Here is a 12,982-nt window from a genome sequence, read left to right on the forward strand (position 1 = left end):
CAAAAACAATTATATAATGGAGAAGTAGCAGCAACTAAGTGGCAGTGCCAAACAAAAATCAAGCAGCGCCAGTGAAGACACTGCTGATCAAAGCAGCAGCACACCCGATGAGCCTCCGCAACCAGAGGAGACAGTCGACCCAGGCGGAGAAGGATGATGAAACAGAGCATCGGTACATTGTTCCTGCTGATCCAGCCTTATGGTGGCCTATCACAGAGCGAGAGAGGAAAGAGTCTATACAACGTGGGCCTGCAGTCTACCAAAACCGGGCTGCGAAATATCCAGCATCTGTACGAGATTGTGGAATCGGGGCAAGAACACGTTCTCTTACAAATTAATTACATTCTCGTCTCCAAAACAATGAAATTGTGTCTAGGGAATGGCTACTTTACTCCTGTCAACTGGTTTAGTTTATTGCTATGCTTGTAAACTTTTGTCAACGCAAAACAATGCATTCACTAACGGCTTCTGTGACTGGAAACATCCCGAGAGGATATCCGAACACGAAAAGAGTGTTGGTCACTGACACCACATACTTGCTTTATTGAACAGAGCGAAACACCTGTCTACAGTGGATGCTTCGATTTGCCGGCAGATAGAGGCCGAACAAAACTATTGGAAGGAGGTCTTGAGGCGTGTAGTAGCTGTTGTCAAATTTTTGGGAGAGAGGGGGCTTCCATTCCGAGGGCATGACAAAAAACTTGGATCACCACACAACGGGAATTATCTTGGTTTGCTTGAACTGATTGTCGTGTTTGACTCCTTTTTACAAGGACATTTAAAGAAGCATGGACAGAAGGGTAAAGGTAAGCCCTCTTACTTGTCGAATCTGTGAAGAGTTCATCTCATTAATGGGCGAGAAAACCAAGAACATCATAGCTGCTGTAATCCAACAGGCTAAATATTTCTCTGTAATTGTAGATTCAACACCAGATCTTTCTCATGTAGACCAATTGACATTTATTTTTAGATTTGTTAGTGCTGAGGGCAAAGAAGTTGAAAGATTCCTTGGATTTGAGCCCCTCCATAGCCACACAGGTGCAAGCCTTGCTGAGCGTGTCCTAAAAATGCTGCGAGACTTGGGGTTGGACATGTCAAACTGCCGTGGACAAAGCTATGATAATGCGATCAATATGTCCGGTAAATATAACAGACTTCAAGCACACCTGAAAATGCAAAACCCTTTAATTCACTACATGCCCTGCGCTGGTCATTCTTTGAATCTCGTTGGTGTCAACAGCACAGATGATTGCTGTGAGGAGATCACATCCCTTTTCAATCCCTTTATACCTTTTGCAGCACATCCACTCATCGCTGGAATCGGATATTTCATGACAGTGTAATTCAAATTAGTTTGAACTCCACAAGATGGAGCTGTTGAGCCGACTCCAAAACCCTATGAAAACTACAATGCAATTAGAGAAGCACTTGCAAAAATTGCTGAAAATTGTAATGAGAAAGCAGACACTAGACATGGTGCTGCTGCACTCGTTGGAAAGCTGAATAAACTGGAAACAGCGATTATGAGTACATTGTGGCACAGGGCGCTAAGCAGATTTAAAGCAACAAGCATTCATCTTCAAAAAAGCGACATGGACTTAGCAACTGCTTTTGACCTATTGCAGTCGTTACTCTATGTTGGCACACTTCGAGAGCAGTTTGATGGAGGTGGAAGGATCCGCTCGTGCTATCAGTGTTACTCAATGCTATCAATATGACGTTTGCCGCACACGAAAGAGAAAGCGGTTTGCGGATGAGTCCTCTGATGAAGATGAAGTGACATTTACTGATGGGAGTCAGAGATTTAAGGTCGAGGCATATTACGTCATTTTGGACAGGCTCAGATCATGCCCATCCAAACGGATTGATGCATACATAGAGGTGTATGATCTTTTTGGTGTTCTCTTTTACAAGGACTGTATAGAAAGTGAATTGCGCATTAGGGATGATAAACTCTCCTCCACTTATCCAGAAGACCTAGACAAAGCTTTGGCTGATGAACTCATTTAGCTGCTGCTAATTTGATCATAATGGACTTAAGACAACATTCCCTAATGTTTTTGTTGCACTGAGACTTTTTAACCATGCCTGAAAAGGAGTAAGGGGATGCATAGGTAGCTAGCTTGAAGCCAATGGGGCTGTCGGTAAGAACAGGTCCAGTCTAGTCACTTAGGTATCAAGGTCTTTATTTTACATCCAAGCAGGTATTGTATGCGTGTCTGTAGTGTGTGTGTCTGTAGTGTGTGGGTGTAGTGTGTGTGTGTGTCTGTAGTGTGTGTGTGCGCCTGTGTGTGGTTTCTACAAAATAACAGAAATACAGTGTTTTAGTTTACAATAAACAATGCCAGATCATATTCATGGTAACTGCCAATGTTACATTGAATTCACAGGAAATAAAGTAATTTAAACAATACATGAGGCCATCTACTCATATAACACAGTCTCACCCCAAAACGTCACATACTGACGCGTCTTGACCATACGGCAACATACGACGAAAAGGGTACCCCTAAAACGTCCATATGTGACGTTTTGGGTTATGGGTAGGTTTAGGTATGCGTTAGGGTACCGCTAAGAGGCGCTGCTGGTGCGCTTATGTCTTCGTCTCATATGGACGTTTTAGGGTACCCTTTTCGTCGTATGTTGCCGTATGGTCAAGACGCGTCAGTATGTGACGTTTTGGGGTGAGACCGGGCTGACTCATACTATAAACTCATCAAATACATATCTAAATAACTAAAGATCATTGCTAAACAGGAAATATAGCAAGCATAAAAATAAACACATTTAGGACAAACTTAAGAAATACAGAATAACATTTAAATATCAAACAAAGGCACTTACATATGGAAGAGGATTAGGGCCAAGCAATAATAAAAAAATAAAACCATCTCGAGATTAAAGTCATTATAATGCGAGATTAAACTTGTTAAATTTCGAGAAAAAAAGTCGAAGTAATCGTGAGAATAAACTCATTAAAATTCGAGAATAAAGTCAATGTGTTTCGAGAAAAAAAGTCGAAATGAAATGTAGAGAATAACGCATTCGATCAGTGTTCATTGCATAGCCTACTGATATCAACCTCATCGAGGTTTCGTGGTTTCTCAGGATACCATAAGACGCATTATTAATCGTTGTTGGTTGTGTACGCCTCCATCCACAGAATGTAACGACTGTAACCATCTATACAGCCATTAATGGCAATGCCGTATGGTTTTCATTTATCATAGCTTCATCTGTGCTGTTGGTGTGGCGCAATGGATAAGACACATGCCTTTGGTGTGAGAGACCCGGGTTCGAATCCACTGTGAGACACCAATGTGTCCCTGAGCAAGACACTTAACCCCTAGTTGCTCCAGAGGCGTGCGACCTCTGACATATATAGCAATTGTAAGTCGATTTAATAAATGTAAATGTAAATAGCTGTCCATATGCCAGAGTGCATTTGGGCCAGCGCAAGTGTCCTAGCGTCTCCTTCGTCGAAATTCCACACCTTGAGGATCAACAAGTTTAATAATGCGTCTTATGGTATCCTGGGAAACCACGAAACCTCAATGAATTTCATGTTGGACAAAAGCGAGTACATCGCGCAAATTGGACTGATTTTTTCTTCTAAAAAAGACCTAGACCTAAGAATGTTCTATTCTTTGTTACTGAAAGAAAGTCTAAAATATAGCTTGACTAAATGATCCAACTCTGCCATGTCCTCTATCAGTAGGATATGCAATGAACACTGATCGAATGCGTTATTCTCTACATTTCATTTCGACTTTTTTTCTCGAAACACAACGACTTTATTCTTGATATTTAATGAGTTTATTCTCAAGATTGTATTTCGACTTTTTTTTAATCTTGCATTATAATGACTTTAATCTCGAGATGGTTTTATTTTTTTATTATTGCTTAGCCCTAATCCTCTTCCGTACTTACATGGTCAATTACACACATGCAGGAAAAAACAAAGAAAGGAAGAAAAACTCAGTCCTCTGCACAGTACATCCATGTGCAACAGAAGGAAGATGCTGTGGGCATAGGTGCAGTTAATAAAGCCTGATAGAGTCCTAATTGGCTTGAGATCAGGTGGGTGGAGCTAGAGGTTAATAGGGAAATTAACAGGCTAAGAGGGGTGTGGCACATGCTTTGCACCTTGCAGCTTAGGGACACAAAAAGTTCTCAACAATGCCAGTGTCTAACTGTGAAGGAGAGAGATCTTTTTCTACTCTAAAACGAGTGAAATGAAAGCTTTAGCGTAAGTTCTGCCAGGAAGACTCAATTGTTGCATCACTTATCACCTTCTCATCTATCCAATCACGTCTAATACTAGAAGTATAAAGGACCTGTACTTACACTTGTCTGAGTTCGCAGATGCTGAACGCTTCACTCATTGCTCGCGTTTAGTTGCCGACCGAAAATGTCTCAGGACTCGCACACTATTTGCGATTATTCTGATTCCGACGATGAAATCGTCCTGCCATCTCCGATTACTGCTCGCCGAAGTTCGCGCATCCAGTGCCGGACTTCCCCATGGGTGCAGTGGTCTTCCGAAAGTATGATTAAAGTTCTCGAAGACGCCGGCATACCAATCAGCCAAGGTCTCTCAAGAGAAGATCTACTTTCTCTTGCCCATAACACTCTGGGTAATCCTCCTGTTTCTATTTCTTCGACTCCAAGTGCATCAACATCGACAACTCAGACAAAACAAACTGGAAGGAAAAGAACGGCTAAATCTTCTTCACCCATTCCTGCAAAAAGAACATTGCAGTCTGCCAGGGCACCATCTTCACCTCAAATCACCGATTCCACTGACACGAATTTTCAGCTCATCTCAGCTGTTCAAAGCCTTTCTAAAACAGTCAAAGGTCTACAAACCAAAATGACTAACCTCGAACATTCCTTCGCCAGTGCTCACTCCAGCGCAGATCCGGCAATACACTCTCCAGTCATTCCACAGGCTCGTCCTCCTCCTTTCGGATTATGCAACCTCCAGAGCGTGCCTTCGACTTCAGCTACCTTGCCTGCTTCTCTGCTTATCCAGATGCCATTTCAAAATGTCTCTGCTCCACCGGCGTCAACCTAATTTCAACCTCTCCACAGCAGCTCCAGCACAAGTGTTCGGTAGGCGTTTTGTTCCACCAGCCGCCGCAACAGTGTCTAACCATCTAAGAGCCAATATTATCCAAGGTAAGGACATTAACCTTGCTATATTACTGCTTCCTTCGCCGGCTGCCGATAGGAAAATGGTTGACTGTGGTGACGTGGCAGTACTCCTTAAAACTTCCGACCCCCGCTTACAACGTAATCTTTCGTTCGGCGAATTTGTAATTGCTTTCAGTATTTACAGAGACATTTTGTGCCAAGTTTACCCCGACAGAAGGGAAGAGCTAGATCTTTATCTAGCTATGATGGCGGACTTCAGTCAAAGATACGGGGGTACTTTATTTTATGAATACCACAAGTCCTTTTCCACCAAATCTGCCTCCATCTCACTTTTTAATTCAAGGTTAGACTGGTCAGTTACTGACACCGAACTGCTCATCCGTCATTTCGGAGGCCAAAAAAGCTTAGCTTGTGCCATTTGTAGCGCTCACGGTCACAAGGCTTCATTCTGCCCTAAAGCTTTCGCTAGCAATGATCCAGCTGCTGTCCACGGTCTTGAAAATGTAAGACTTTCTTCAAACTCCAGAGGTCGCTCACCTGTAGCTGAATTTAATGGCGTACCTCTTTGCATTCAATTCAATGAGGCTGTTTGTTCTTTTCCTAATTGCAAATTTGCTCATATTTGTAGTGTTTGCAAGGATCCACACCCGAAATCTGTCTGTCCACGCCATTACAAACCTGCACCCCGAGGGAAAGCCCCAATTCGGAAAAAATTCTGAACAAACACCCATCTACTCCTATCAATATTCCTAATCTTTCAAGCTACCTCTCTTCTCACCCCGATCCATTATTCGTTGATTATTTAATCACCGGTCTGTCGCAAGGGTTTCGGGTGGGCATCCTTTCTCATCTTTCTGCCTCTTTTGTTGCCAAAAATTTGCAATCTGCCAGAAACGAACCTGATGTGGTTCCAGCTCTTCTAGACAAAGAGGTTAATAAAGGATATGTAATTGGCCCTTTCACTTCTCCTCCTTTTTTTTTCCTTTTCGGATTAATTCCATTGGCGTCGCAACTCGCAAATATTCTGGTAAAAAACGTCTAATCTTCGACATGTCTTCTCCACATTCCTCCAACATAGCAAGCGTTAACGAATGCATTCCCCTAACACCCTTTTCCCTTCATTACACTACGGTAGACAATGCTATCCAGTTAATCAAATTAGCTGGTCAAGGCGCCTGGCTAGCCAAAGCTGACATTACCGACGCTTTTAAAACTATGCCAATTCACCCTTTTATTTCGGAGTTAAATGGAATTCAAAATTCTACTTCGCTGTGAGGCTCACATTCGGTTGCAGAAGTAGCCCGCATATCTTTAACAGTCTCTCCGAAGCTCTGTGCTGGATTCTGCTGAACGTCTGTAAGCTTCCTTTCGTTTTGCATTTACTAGACTATTTTCTGTTAATCGACTTACCATCTTCCCAATCTCCCATCCTCAACATTCTTAAACAAATTTTTAGTGACGTTGGCGTTCCCCTCTCTGCCGAAAAAACATTGGGCCCCACTACTTCGCTAGAATTCTTAGGCATTTCTCTCGACACGGTCAAAATGCAAGCTTCCCTTCCACAAGAGAAACTTCTAAGGATCAGGTCGTTCCTGGAATCTTTTTCCTCTCTTCGCAGCGTCTCGAAACGTGATATGCTCTCTCTGCTCGGTCACCTCAATTTTGCAATGAGTATCATACCACAAGGCAGAGCTTTTATTTCTCGGCTGTTAACTCATTCCGTCCAAAAATTAAGTGATCTGATTCAGATAGATGATGGATGTTTGTCCGACATCAAATTTTGGACTCAGTTGCTTAATGATTGGAACGGCATTTCTTTCTTTTACAATGATGCTTTCGAATCATCCGCTGACCTACATCTATTTACCGATGCCGCCCCATCTATCGGCTTCAGTGTTTTTTTTCAAGGGCAATGGTTTGCAGAGAAATGGCCAAACGAATTTCCTAAGACAAAATCAGGCTCCGTGTCTTCCGCGCTCTACGAGATTTATCCTTTAGTCTTAGCTAGCGTAATCTGGGGTTCAGTGTGGTCAAGGAAACGCATCTTGTTTTTTTGCGATAACGAAGCCACCGTTGCCATAATCAATAAAGGCAGATCATCGTGCCAAACGATCATGCCTTTTTTGAGACGCTTAATCTGGCAATCAGTCACTTTCAATTTTATTATTAAGGCTGCTCATATACCCGGGCACTGCAACGTTATTGCTGATGCGCTTTCCTGCTTTCGTTTTCAGACGTTCAGATGACTTTGCCCTTCAGCCAATACGGAACCAACACCCTGCCCTCCCCTATCAGCAACTATGATAAATTAGACGATTTGCAAAGATCAGATAGACATTACATGTCTAAAGGAGTAGCTCCTTCCACTTTCAAAGCTTACACTTCCGCTTGGTCTTCTTTTTAATGTTTTGCTTTTCCTATCAGATTTCTTTATTTCCTATCCTCATTACGACTGTTAGTTCTTTTCTTGTTTTCAATTTTGAAAATCGCAATTTAAAAATTTCCTCCATCCACAGATTGCTCGCCGACATTCAATTTTATGCAAAATATTTTAATCCTGATTTTCCAAGTCTCTTCACTGCTTCTTCTGTTCGGTTACTGCTCAAAGGCATAGCTAAATCCTCTTCGAATTCCCCTGATAAAAGCTTTATTGCAAAGATTAATCCTTTCTCTACGCAATGGCCTTTTTTCCACATACTCTAATATTCTGCAAGAAGCGGTGTTTTTAACTGCTTTCTACGGATTTATGCGCCCAGGTGAATTCACTTCAGCATCTAAACAATTTGATCCCGTCCGCGGTCTCTCTTTCTCCGACTTACACTTCTCACCTAACTTCTTTACACTTTTTCTTAAGCACTCTAAAAATGACTCTCTTGGTTCTGGCGTCTCAATCACAATTTCTAAAATTAGCAATAATTTTTGCCCCTTCTCATCTATGGTTAGATTCCTCAAAATCCGCCCTAGATCCTCAGATCACTCACCTTTATTCTCACTTCCTAATGGAGCTCCTCTTTCCAAAGCCTGGTTCAGGTCTCATCTAGTTTCTGTCCTAAAAAACTGTAATTTATCCCCATCCCTGTATACCGGACACTCATTCAGGATTGGAGCAGCTACTACAGCAGCCGAACGTGGCGTTCCTACAGCTGCTATCAAGATCCTGGGAAGATGGTCTTCTTCTGCATTCGAGTCTTATATAAGACCTGATCTTAAGATCATTCTTGAAGCCCAGCAAGCTCTGCAATAACGATTCAGGTAATTTCTTATGCAAATACTGGTGGTGGTGCCATGATCTATCTATTTGTCGATAGTTCAGTTTGCTTAACTCATGCTACGGCTTGTTGCCATTGTTCTGTATCACTTTATCTCTGTGGTGCGGCTCAGCGTGGCCTAGTTATGTGTGGCTCAGCGTGGCCTTGTCTATGTGTGGCTCAGCGTGGCCTAGTCTATGTGTGGCTCAGCGTGGCCTAGTTATGTGTGGCTCAGCGTGGCCTTGTCTATGCGTGGCCCAGCGTGGCCTTGTCTACGTGTGGCTCAGCGTGGCCTTGTCTATGTGTGGCTCAGCGTGGCCTTGTCTACGTGTGGCTCAGTGTGGCCTAGTCTATGTGTGGCCCAGCGTAGCCTCGTCCATGTGTAGCCTAGCATGGCCTAGTCAGTGTGGCTCAGCGTGGCCTAGTCATGCGTGGCTCAGCGTGGCCTCGTCCATGTGTGGCTCAGCGTGGTCTTTATGAGTGGCTCAGCGCGGCCTCGTTTATGTGTGGCTCAGCGTGGCCTCGTCTTAGCATGTTCTAAATAAATTATTAAGCTTGTTCAAGTGCCAGCAAACGTACAAATGTATTGCGTAATTTCAAAAGCAGGAAGTATCTTGCTAATGTATACTTTCACATTATATAGAATTACCGTTCCCTCAACGATATAAATGGAACTCTTTAATAAGCTATCAACCTATGAGAACTGATGCGTTCCATGTCTCTTGCTGCTTGCTAACTCTTTTTATTTATTTTTTATTTCTATATTTTAGGAACTACACGATAGACGGCCAGCAGGTATTTTTTACTTTTTTTTTTTTTTTTTTTTTTTTTTTCCCCGTCTTTGGGGGTGGGCTCCGTTCCAGCGGAATTCTTCCATCAATTTTGGGGGTCGGCTGCGCCCCTGCCTTCATCTTCAGGCAGGAAATGCTGAATCCGTACCCTCGGATTGCGAGTTATGGACGGGGCCTACGCCAAATACTTTATTGCACATATTGCTTGCTGGGTCACTAATAAATGCACGTTTGTACAATATCTATTCTGGTAGAAATTAAAGCTTTAGCGTAAGTTCTGCCAGGAAGACTCAATTGTTGCGTCACTTATCACCTTCTCATCTATCCAATCACGTCTAATACTAGAAGTATAAAGGACCTGTACTTACACTTGTCTGAGTTCACAGATGCTGAACGCTTCACTCACCACCATCCACCCCACCACCACCTAGATGGTTCTTCCCTCCACCATCAAGATTGTCTTTCCTCCATCTTCTCTACCACCGCAGGATGGCCCCTTCCCCTCCAACCTCCCCACCACCACCAGGACGGTCCCTTCCAATACCTCACAGGGGGTCGGCTGCGCCCCTGCCTTCATCTTCAGGCAGGAAATGCTGAATCCGTACCCTCGGATTGCGAGTTATGGACGGGGCCTACGCCAAATACTTTATTGCACATATTGCTTGCTGGGTCACTAATAAATGCACGTTTGTACAATATCTATTCTCCGAGTCTTTCTGGTAGAACAATGAACTTAGGACAACAATGACACAGAAACGGCTTTCGGCACTTTCCCTGATTGCCATTGAATCTGAGCTGGTTAGGGGCGTAGATTTTGGAAGACATTCGGAAGTCAGTTTGTCAAATCAAAATGAAAAAGGCCATTGTTTGAGTATTTGTGTATCATTGCTAATTTGGTGGTTTTAACATTAAAGCTCCAATATGTAGGAATTTTGTAACAAAATTTCCGAAAATAACTTGCACAGTGTGATATATTTCCTCCAGTTGTGTACTTACAATATCTCAAAAGTCTCCAAAGATTTTTTATTTCAGAGAAATTCCGATTTTAAATAACTGGCCGTCCCGGAAAAGAAATGTTGCGCCTCAGTGACGCAATGTCCGCTCTATCCTTTTTTTCCGGTGTGGACCATGTGATAGGATATTCCACCACACCGGATTTTTATTTTTTTATTTTTTATTTTTTTACAACAACTTTATTGAGTTTTTTTTTCTTATCACAATAAACAATAAAGACATCTGACAAAGAATAAAAAAAGAATAAAATAAAAAATATGACCCACCACACCGGAATATCACATGTGCAGAAGTGGTGGTTAAAGCGTTAAAGCCATAGACTGTATGGTTATAGCTGTTATGGATCACGATTACTCTTTGGCAAGTATTGAAGTGCCAACAAAACGAAAGCGTCCATATTCGGATACACGCGGAGTCACGGACTGTGTGACAAACGGAGGAATAAAACCCGGATAAATATCGGCCAGGCGTTTTCGAGATGGAGAGAGCAGCGTGAATCTTGGACTTGACAGAGACTCTGCTGCTCTCGCGAGTGTATTGATAGACAGGTAAGACATGCAACTGTCAATAATAGCACTTATAAACAAAGTTATATTGCTCTTTGTACTTCGGTAAGGCTTTTTATCACGTGTGGTGACCGAGATTATGGCAGTACAATTAAATACAATCGGATATGTTGTTAAAAAAAAATATTTAGTCATTACTTGCAAATGTTCGTTCAAATTTACTTTTAGATATTGGTTTGAACACGTTAAACAACACGGCATTAACCATAAAAACGTAAAACTGCACAACATAAACCAAACAAATCATTTGACAAATAGCTGTATGTTGTAACGGGATAATATAGCATAACATTTCACGTTCCTTGCAGTTCATTAATTATGATGACATAAAATAATACGATCAGACATACAGGTAATACAAAAACGAATAAATTACCTCATCCGTGATCATGATTCATTAATTCCATTTAGATACATCGCTAGATGGTGAAAACACATTAAAAACGACATCTCCCATCGTCACCTCCTTCATAGCGTCATCAAGCTTCGCCTTTGTTATTGTTGGAAACTGCGCCCTCTTGTGGTCAAATACAAAAGTTACATACTGGAGCTTTAAGTGACATGGCATCTGACGCACAGAAGCCAATGGCACATGTTGCTATGCTTAGTGATGCATCCGGGCTGCGTTCCAGTCCACTTTTAGACACATTTACATTTACATTTCATTTATTGTGTCATTTAGCAGACGCTTTTGTCCAAAGCGACGTACAGATTAGGACTAAATTAAGTGAGTCGTCGTGAAGAGGCAAAAAACAACGCAAGAAGTGCTCAAAATACGAAGTTCAGGCATTATTCAGAGTAACATAAGCCCGATAAGCGAGGATTTAAAGGAAAAAGGAAGAGGAAAGTTTTTTTTTATTTTTTTTATGAGGTTAAGTACTCACGGAAGAGATGGGTTTTCAGCTGTCTTTTGAATGTTGTCAGGGATTCTGCATTCCGGATGAGGTTGGGGAGATCATTCCACCAGCATGGAACTGTGAATGAGAATGTTCTGGAAAGTGATTTTGTGGCTCTCTGTGATGGAACGACGAGACGTCGCTCGTTGACCGATCGTAGGCTTCTGGTAGGGATGTAGGCTCGTAGGAGTGAGTGAAAGTAGGAGGGAGCTGAGCCTGTGATAGATCTGTAAGCAAGCGTCAATGCCTTGAACTTGATGCGAGCAGCGAGAGGTAGCCAGTGCAGAGAGATGAACAGAGGAGTGACGTGGGCCCTCTTGGGCTCGTTGAAGACAAGACGAGCTGCAGCGTTCTGAATCATTTGTAGAGGTTTAGTTGCACATGAAGGAAGTCCAGCCAGAAGAGCATTGCAGTAGTCAAGCCTAGAGATGACCAGGGCCTGAACGAGAAGTTGTGTTGCATGCTCAGTTAGGAAAGGCCTGATCTTCCTGATGTTGTGCATTGCAAATCGGCATGATCGAGTGGTCTTTGAAATGTGATCTGTGAAGGTCAGCTGGTCATCAAATGTTACTCCAAGATTTCTGACCGACCTTGATGGGGTGATTGATGATGAATCTAGCTGGATAGTGAAGTCGTGCTGTAGAGACGGATTGGCAGGGAGGACGAGAAGCTCAGTCTTTGCCAGGTTGAGCTGCAGGTGATGTTCCTTCATCCATGCTGAGATGTCCGCCAGACAGCTTGAGATCCGTGCAGCTACTGTGGGATCATCTGGTTGAAATGAGAGGAAGAGCTGTGTGTCATCAGCATAGCAGTGGTAGGAGAAACCATGTGCCTGTATGATGTGTCCCAGTGACGTGGTGTAGATGGAGAAGAGCAGGGGTCCAAGAACTGAACCCTGAGGAACCCCTGTGGTCAGTTGATGTGCTCTGGATACCTCGCCTCTCCATGCGACCCTGAAGGACCTACCTGTGAGATAGGACTCGAACCAGTGGAGAGGAGTACCTGTGATGCCCAGTGATGAGAGGGTGGACAGAAGGATCTGATGATTCACAGTGTCAAAGGCAGCAGACAGATCCAGGAGAATGAGAACTGAGGATTTGGAAGCAGCTTTTGCGATCCGTAGGGCCGACAGTAGTGCAGTCTCAGTTGAATGCCCTTTCTTGAAGCCGGATTGGTTGACATCCAGCTGGTTGTTCAGAGACAAGAAGGATGTTACTTGGTTGAAAACAGCTCTTTCAAGTGTTTTCGCAATGAATGGTAGTAGAGAGATAGGTCTGTAATTCTCTACAAGTGATGTGTTTAGTGTTGCT

The sequence above is a fragment of the Squalius cephalus genome (assembly GCF_949319135.1).
Source record: "Squalius cephalus genome assembly, chromosome: 20".
Lineage (NCBI taxonomy): Eukaryota > Metazoa > Chordata > Actinopteri > Cypriniformes > Leuciscidae > Squalius > Squalius cephalus.